Consider the following 7,120-nt stretch of genomic DNA (forward strand, 5'->3'; position numbering starts at 1 on the left):
CCTTGTCAATAGGAAACAATAAAACAAAATTACAGGCCTTAGGTCAGGGGTCAGCAAACATTGCCTACTAAGAAGCAAAAAATCAAGACATGTGTAAAGCTTGAAAATATAGACAATATCTAATTGAATTAGCATGGCTGTATTCCAATATGACTTTATGGACACTAAAATTCAAATTTCACATACTTTTCACAAGTGCAAAATATTTTTCTTCTTTATATTTCCCCCCAATCACTTAAGATTATAAAAACCATTCTTAGTTTGAAGCTATGTAAAAACAGGTGGAGAGCTGTTTTGACTGAGGGCATGGGCCATTGTTGGCCACTTTCCTTCCAGAAGCAGATGACCCTTGGGTAGACTTGTTGGAAAATGCTTTAATGTGTCTTCGAAAAGACAGACAGAAATCTTTTGGGCTTATTTCCAAGTTTGGGATAATTTTTTTCTCAATCTCTAGAATGAAAAGAAGGCAACATTTCTAATAGTGTTTTCCCTTTTGGATTGGTATGAGGAGTCTTCAGTAGACAGTAGGTGTCTCAAAAGTCTATGAAAGTAGCATCCTACCCTATCCTTCTGTTCTTGCCTTATAAATTCCCTTTGTTTACCTGTACCCTTGTTTTTCTAAAGGATATTATAAAGAAGTACCTAGGCCACCTTATAACAATTCTAACTATGAAATGGTATGGCTAGTTCAATAGTTTCTTCTTTTTTCTTATAATCCCTCTTATATACCTCACCAAGTTCTAGCACCTAGCCAACAGGGTACTGAGATGGTGTTGCCAATAGCTGTCCATACCAGATCTTTGGCAATGGTTCTTCAGTGTCCCACAGTTCCGTTGAGGGGAACACCTGCAATAATATATGTCTTTAAACATGACTAAATTACATGCTAATTTTGAAGACTTCTCCAAATCATTCCAGGATCATCAATTATTCAAGAGGAAATATTCACACAAATGCATGAAAAGTATCATCTCAGCCAACCATACCAGCATTCCCACTGAATGGTCCCATCTCTGTTCCGGAGGGTGTCAAAGATAGATGGGTGCTACAAAATAGATCCAAGCTGGTTGGTATCCCCTCCTTATCTAGGCATGTTAAAGCTGTTAAGTTGTCATGGCTGAAACAACTCACATAAATCCCCACCACCTCGTAGAAATTTGAGTCAAAACAAAAATTATAAAAAACCTGAGAATATCCTTGCAGATCCCCAATTCTGTGTTACTCAGATCTTATTACAACACTATATCACAGATACAACAAGAAGGGATTTTTTGGCCACTATTTTGTTGGATTAGATTATGGCATTGGAAGCTTAGGGGAAAAGCTGAAAGTTCTATTAGTAAGCAGCCTCTCTGGATATAGTAGAACATTGTCAAAAAAAATACCTTAAGAAGGCCATATGAGCCTTTGTAATTAGCTAGTTATAAATTAAGAGATAGTTCAATGTTTCTTGCAACTATTCCTGGTATAAAAGTAATAGTTTAACTGATGGGATGGATATATAGAGTTAAAAAATATCTGGGCATAAAAGCAGCTGTTGTTATTGAAGTCCTTGCATTCATTTCTGGCCTGACAATAGTAAGCTGTGGGTAAAAAATTATTTGTTATATTTCTGAGTAATATAAATCTTCCCATAAGTATATAAATAATTCTATTTCAAAAAAATTTGAGTTCTTGGAAACATTTTGCTTTAGGTATTGTAAATTTGTCCTGTCAGGAATTTGAAATAGATAAAAATGAAAGAAAAAAATGTTAAAAAATTTTAAATGCTTAAAATGTTTAATTGAATATAATTACAAAAGAAGACTGGGGGAAATTATTCTGTTCAATATAAAAATATTAATCCAATAGCTAAAAGAAAAAAGTGATGCTATTTCTAATCATGCCTAATTCAGAAATAGAGTAGCAAAATTTGTAAGTTGAACAAAAACTTAAGTAAGGTTTGTTTTTGATTTTGTGACCTTAATAAATTCAGTGTTAATTTAAAAACCAAATAACTTGTAATCACTTCTTTATACACACAGAGCCCTTGACTCCAGAATATTAAACATAAAAACAAAATGCTCACATTGATTATTTCACGAAGAGCAGAAATTCTGGCCACATTGAAGAGCACAAGGAACAGTCTAGAGGTGAGGAAAACAGATAGCAGATACCTCCTTCATGAAGTTTGGGTGAAAAAGGAGGAGACATTGCAACATGATAAGAAAAGAATAGGAAAAGTCAATGTGTTTCCTCCCCCGCCACCCCCCTTTCCATTTAATGATGGGAGAGTTTTAAATATATTTGCAAGTAGCGGGGTAGAAGTTCACACAGAAAGGACTGGAAGAGACTAATAGAGAGGGATGGCTAATGGGACAAGATCACAGAGAATCCTGGAGGAATGGCATGAGAAGTACTGATGGGGGGCATAGTCCCATATCAGAGGACAGAGACATGAGTCTGGAAGAAAGGAGATAAGAATGGGGGCTCTAGATAAATTTAAAAGTAGGTGTTGTGAACCTACAGAAGATCATTCTTGATGGTCTATTTTTTTTTTTATTTTTAATTAAGTGCGAGATGGGTGTTGCATAATGGGTTTAAGGATAGATGGCAAATTTTTGGCATGGTTGTGGGACTGTGTCAGATTAGGGACCACGAATTTAAAATGGTACCCATTTACAAGGGGAAAGGAAGAAATGTTCTACCCTTTTAGCTATTTCAGCTTATCTAATAAATCCACATGAGACATGTTAACAAGAGAAAATAATCAAATTTAATTACATGCATGTATGGGAACCCCATATACATGACAGAGTCAGAGACACCCATATACTTGAAAGGTTCAGAGACAGAAAGGTAAAATAAGACATATATGACATCATGAGCTAAGGAATGTCATAAGAGGCCTGGGGAGTTAGAGGGGAAGAGATAATTCATAGATTGATAAGAAGAGCAGATATTCAGTAGATGTTTGCCCTTCCATATAGACAGATCATAAAAAGTTATATCTGGTAATAACTCTTATTATGGGTCAGGCCCCTAATTTAAATTTTCTGGGTAGTTAAGTTAGGGGCAGAAGTTTCTCTTGAGCCCACAGGGTCTCTATTTCCTTCAGCTCAAAATAGCCCACATGCCAAAGCAGCACATCTTGGGGAGGCCTGTTCTGAACCCCTTCACAGTTTTTCCTGATAGGCTCTTATAGACTAATTAGATAGGGGCTCAAGGAATGAAGGTGTTGGGAAGGCGAGTTCATATTATCAACCATAGGTGTCCAGCTTTACAGGGAACAAAGAAGCGAGGAAGGAGGTGAGTGATTGGTGAAAGTGAAGGATCAAGGAACTGGACGTCTCAAAGAAATCTAAGAGCAGCGATGGGTGAAGGAGTGTGAAAGATGGAAGGAGGGAAGGTCCTGGAGGGAAATATTGAAGCTCAAAGTTTTAGAAGAATAGTAACCCCAGGTTATGGCAAGATACAGGAAAACGAACTACTGAATCAGATAATCAGATAAGGTAGAAACTGTGCATGCGTGCATGTGTGTGTTGTCTGCATTCACACTGCATCTCCTGGGACTATAACAGGGCTTGGGGTAAGAGGACAATGGTGGCCAGGTTTCAATTGCTGCAGGGGCTGGCAAATCAAAGCTACACAGATGATCAGAAATGCCACGAAGATGGTAGAGACCTCACAATAGTCATAATTTTATAAAGGTCATGGAAGCAAATCCTTTGGAATTGGCAGTGAGGAACCAGGAGAATGCCCCCCTTCACCACAGTCTATGGCACGTGAGGGAGATATATCAACCTCCCCACCAGAAAGCTGTGGAGGGACATGGTGACCAGGTTTTAGTAAAGGCAAGGAGGTAGAAAAGGGTGATCTGGAAGAACATTGAGATCATAGAGGGGCTTATTAATAATTAACCATTTCACACAGAGCACTGGAAAATATATTTATAAAATGCCGAGGGAAAATTGAAGAAGAGAATTTGAATCAGATTGGTAGCTTTGGAAGATTCAGAAAAAACTTTCTCAGAGGAGCTGTTATGTGATTAGGGTCCTGAAAGATGGATCCTAGTCACCTAGGTAAAAAATGGAGGGAGGAGGAATGAGAGGTAAGTGCCAAGTTTTAAGCCAGGGAATAGTATTTCATGCAGATATACTTCATGGCACCTCTGTGATATTGCTATATGTTCCAAGTGGCTGGATTGAAGAGTAGGTATGGAGTATTGGCAATCACAGAGGCAGCTTCTGATCAAACTGTGAAAATATCTCTTGCTGGCCTACAGAAGCAGAGGTAAGAGAAAGAATGCGTGGTGTTGCTGAGAGTTTCATAAGCTTTGCAAGAGATTTGTACCAGATGCAAAATTTATTCTAGACCATCTGACAATAATTGCTAGAATTATGTTAAAACAGACACAAATCTTGCTCCAAAAGGAATGTACTCCTGTTAAGTTTATTTAGCTCTTTATTAAAACATTTTAGGCAGAGTTTGGAGAAACATGGAGGAGTGAGAGACATCCCAGATGTCCCCCCTTGAAACAACAATAAGTTGAACATCTAAAACTCAACAAAAAAAAACACTCAAACTGTACATCAGCATGTCTGAGCATGAGATCTGCACATAAGAACTACCACAGGTCAGAACCACGGCTATTGGACGGTAGACTGGGAGAAATAAAGAAGCTGCTTATCGTAGCCAATGGAGCTCCCCGTAGGAGGAGAGGAAGGGGAGAAGGTGCAACGAGTTCCCTGAACAGCCTTGCCTGAGAGAGGTATGAGTTCCATGCAGCCAGTGGCAGGGCCCAGTCATTAGGGCAGAAAGCAGAGAAGCAGGACAGTAAAGAAAAAGCAGTTGATTTTTACCGGCCCCGGTTGCAAAATGGAGGCCGAGCCACAGCCCCCATCCCCCAATCCAGAGGGCCCCTCCGCAAATACCCTCCGAGACAGAACACTGTGGGGGCCCAGGGAAATCTGAGCAAAGCTACTGAAACTGTTGCTAACACTGACAAGGACTGAGACTGAGAGTAGTGAGCATGATTAAACATCTATAAGGAAAAATAAAGGCATTATTAAGGCTTTATATAAAGCAGGGATCGAAGAGACTTAGACACCACCTACTGGAATCCAAAAGAAAAACACCTTCTTTGCAACAGGCTTAAGAGAGACCTTTATATAATAAATCTTTCTGGAAAAACAGCAGAATATACTTCCATTAAGGCCCAGGTGGAGAAATAGTCCATTAAACACCATGAACAAACAAGGTGACAAGGCATCTCAGAAAAAAAGAGAAAAATTTCCAGAAAATAAGCTTACAGACATAGAAACATGCAACTTAAATTACAGAATTCAGGATGGTACTTCTGAAAAAACTCAGTGAGTTACAAAATGAGTCATATCAACAATTTCAGAAATTGAAAAAACAATTAGATGAGCAGAATGAGTACTTTAGCAAGGAGACTGAAACCCTCGAAAAGAACAGAATAGATTTTCTGGAGATAAAAACACACTGCAAGAGTTGAAAATTGAAAGAGCAAGCTTGGGAAATAGAGTTGACCAAATGGAGGAAAGGATCAGTGATATCGAAGACAGAAATCTAGAAATAAATCAGAAGGAAGAAGAGAGAAATCAAAGAATGAAAAATAATGAAAGAGAAATACAAGAACTAACTGATACCATCAGGAGAGGAAACATAAGAATAATGGGCATTATCGAAGATGCAGAAAAGGAGCAGGGACTAGAAAGCATTTTCAGGCAAATAGTTGATGAGAATTTCCCAAATGTAAAGAATGAGCTGGAGCTTGAAATTCAAGCAGTCAACAGAACACCCAATTATCTCAACCTCAAAAGGCCTTCACTAAGACACATCATATTAAAATTATCAAAAATCAATGAAAAGAAAGAATTCTCAGGCCAGCTAGGGAGAAGAAGAGAGTAGCTTATAAAGGAAAACCCATTAGATTATCCTCGGACTTCTCAGCACAGAGCTTACAAGCTAGAAAGGAGTGGAATAAACTATTCAAACTACTAAGTGAAAGAAACTACCAGCCTAGAATAATGTATCCAGCTAAGCTCTCCTTTAGATATGAAGGAGAAATAAAGACCTTTCCAGACATACAAAAATTGAGAGAATTCTCCACTATGAGGCCTGCACTACAGGAAATATTGAAAGAGGTCAGCTCACCTAAAACAAAATAATAAAAAAAATATACATAATTAAGAGAAAGATGACTATCAGGCAAATAGAAGCAGAGGAGTGCAACTCTTACTAAGAACATTAGAGGAGTGCAACTCTTACTAAGTGCAACTCTTACTAAGGGCATTATAAGCTTAAATAATAAGAAGAGAATTGCTATAGCAAGATAGTAATGAATGTTCAGGATACATAGGGACAAATTAAGACAACGATGACTGAAAAGGGGAGGATTCAAAGATCTAATTCACAAAGGGGAATAGAGATAAGGCACACGCAGAAGAAAATGGATGACTGTATATATATATATATATAACTATCCTTTACATATTTGTAATGATAACCACATGCCAAAGATTCAGAACTGAAGTATATAATATAAAAAAAGAAGAACCAGAGGCAAAACACACAAAAGCCAAGCAAAATAAAGAAAACAGAAACACAAGGACAAGGAAGCAATGGAAACACCGAGCAACCAGGAAGCAAAGGATAAAATGGCTATAAGAAGACCTCATCTTTCAACAATCGCTTTAAATGTAAATGAACTGAACTCACCAATAAAAAAGCAAAGAGTTGAAGAATGGATCAAAAAACAAAACCCAACCATATGCTGCCTCCAGGAGACACATCTCAGCTCCAAAGACAAATATACACTCAAAGCAAAAGGGTGGAAATGCTATTTCAAGCAAATGGCATTCAGAGAAAAGCGGGACTAGTGGTACTAATTTCAGATGAAATAGATTTCAAAATAAAAAAGGTAAAGAAAGATACTGAGGGATGCTTCATAATGATACAGGGAATCATGCACCAAGAAGACATACACTTATTAATATCTATGCTCCCAATCAGGAAGCCTGAAATATGTAAAGCAATTACTACTAACAGAACTAAAAGGAGAAACAGACCAAAATACTACTGTAGTAGGGGACCTAAATACCCCACTGTCGGATAT

Source organism: Pteropus alecto, unplaced genomic scaffold (genome assembly GCF_000325575.1).
Source record: "Pteropus alecto unplaced genomic scaffold, ASM32557v1 scaffold222, whole genome shotgun sequence".
Taxonomy (NCBI): domain Eukaryota; kingdom Metazoa; phylum Chordata; class Mammalia; order Chiroptera; family Pteropodidae; genus Pteropus; species Pteropus alecto.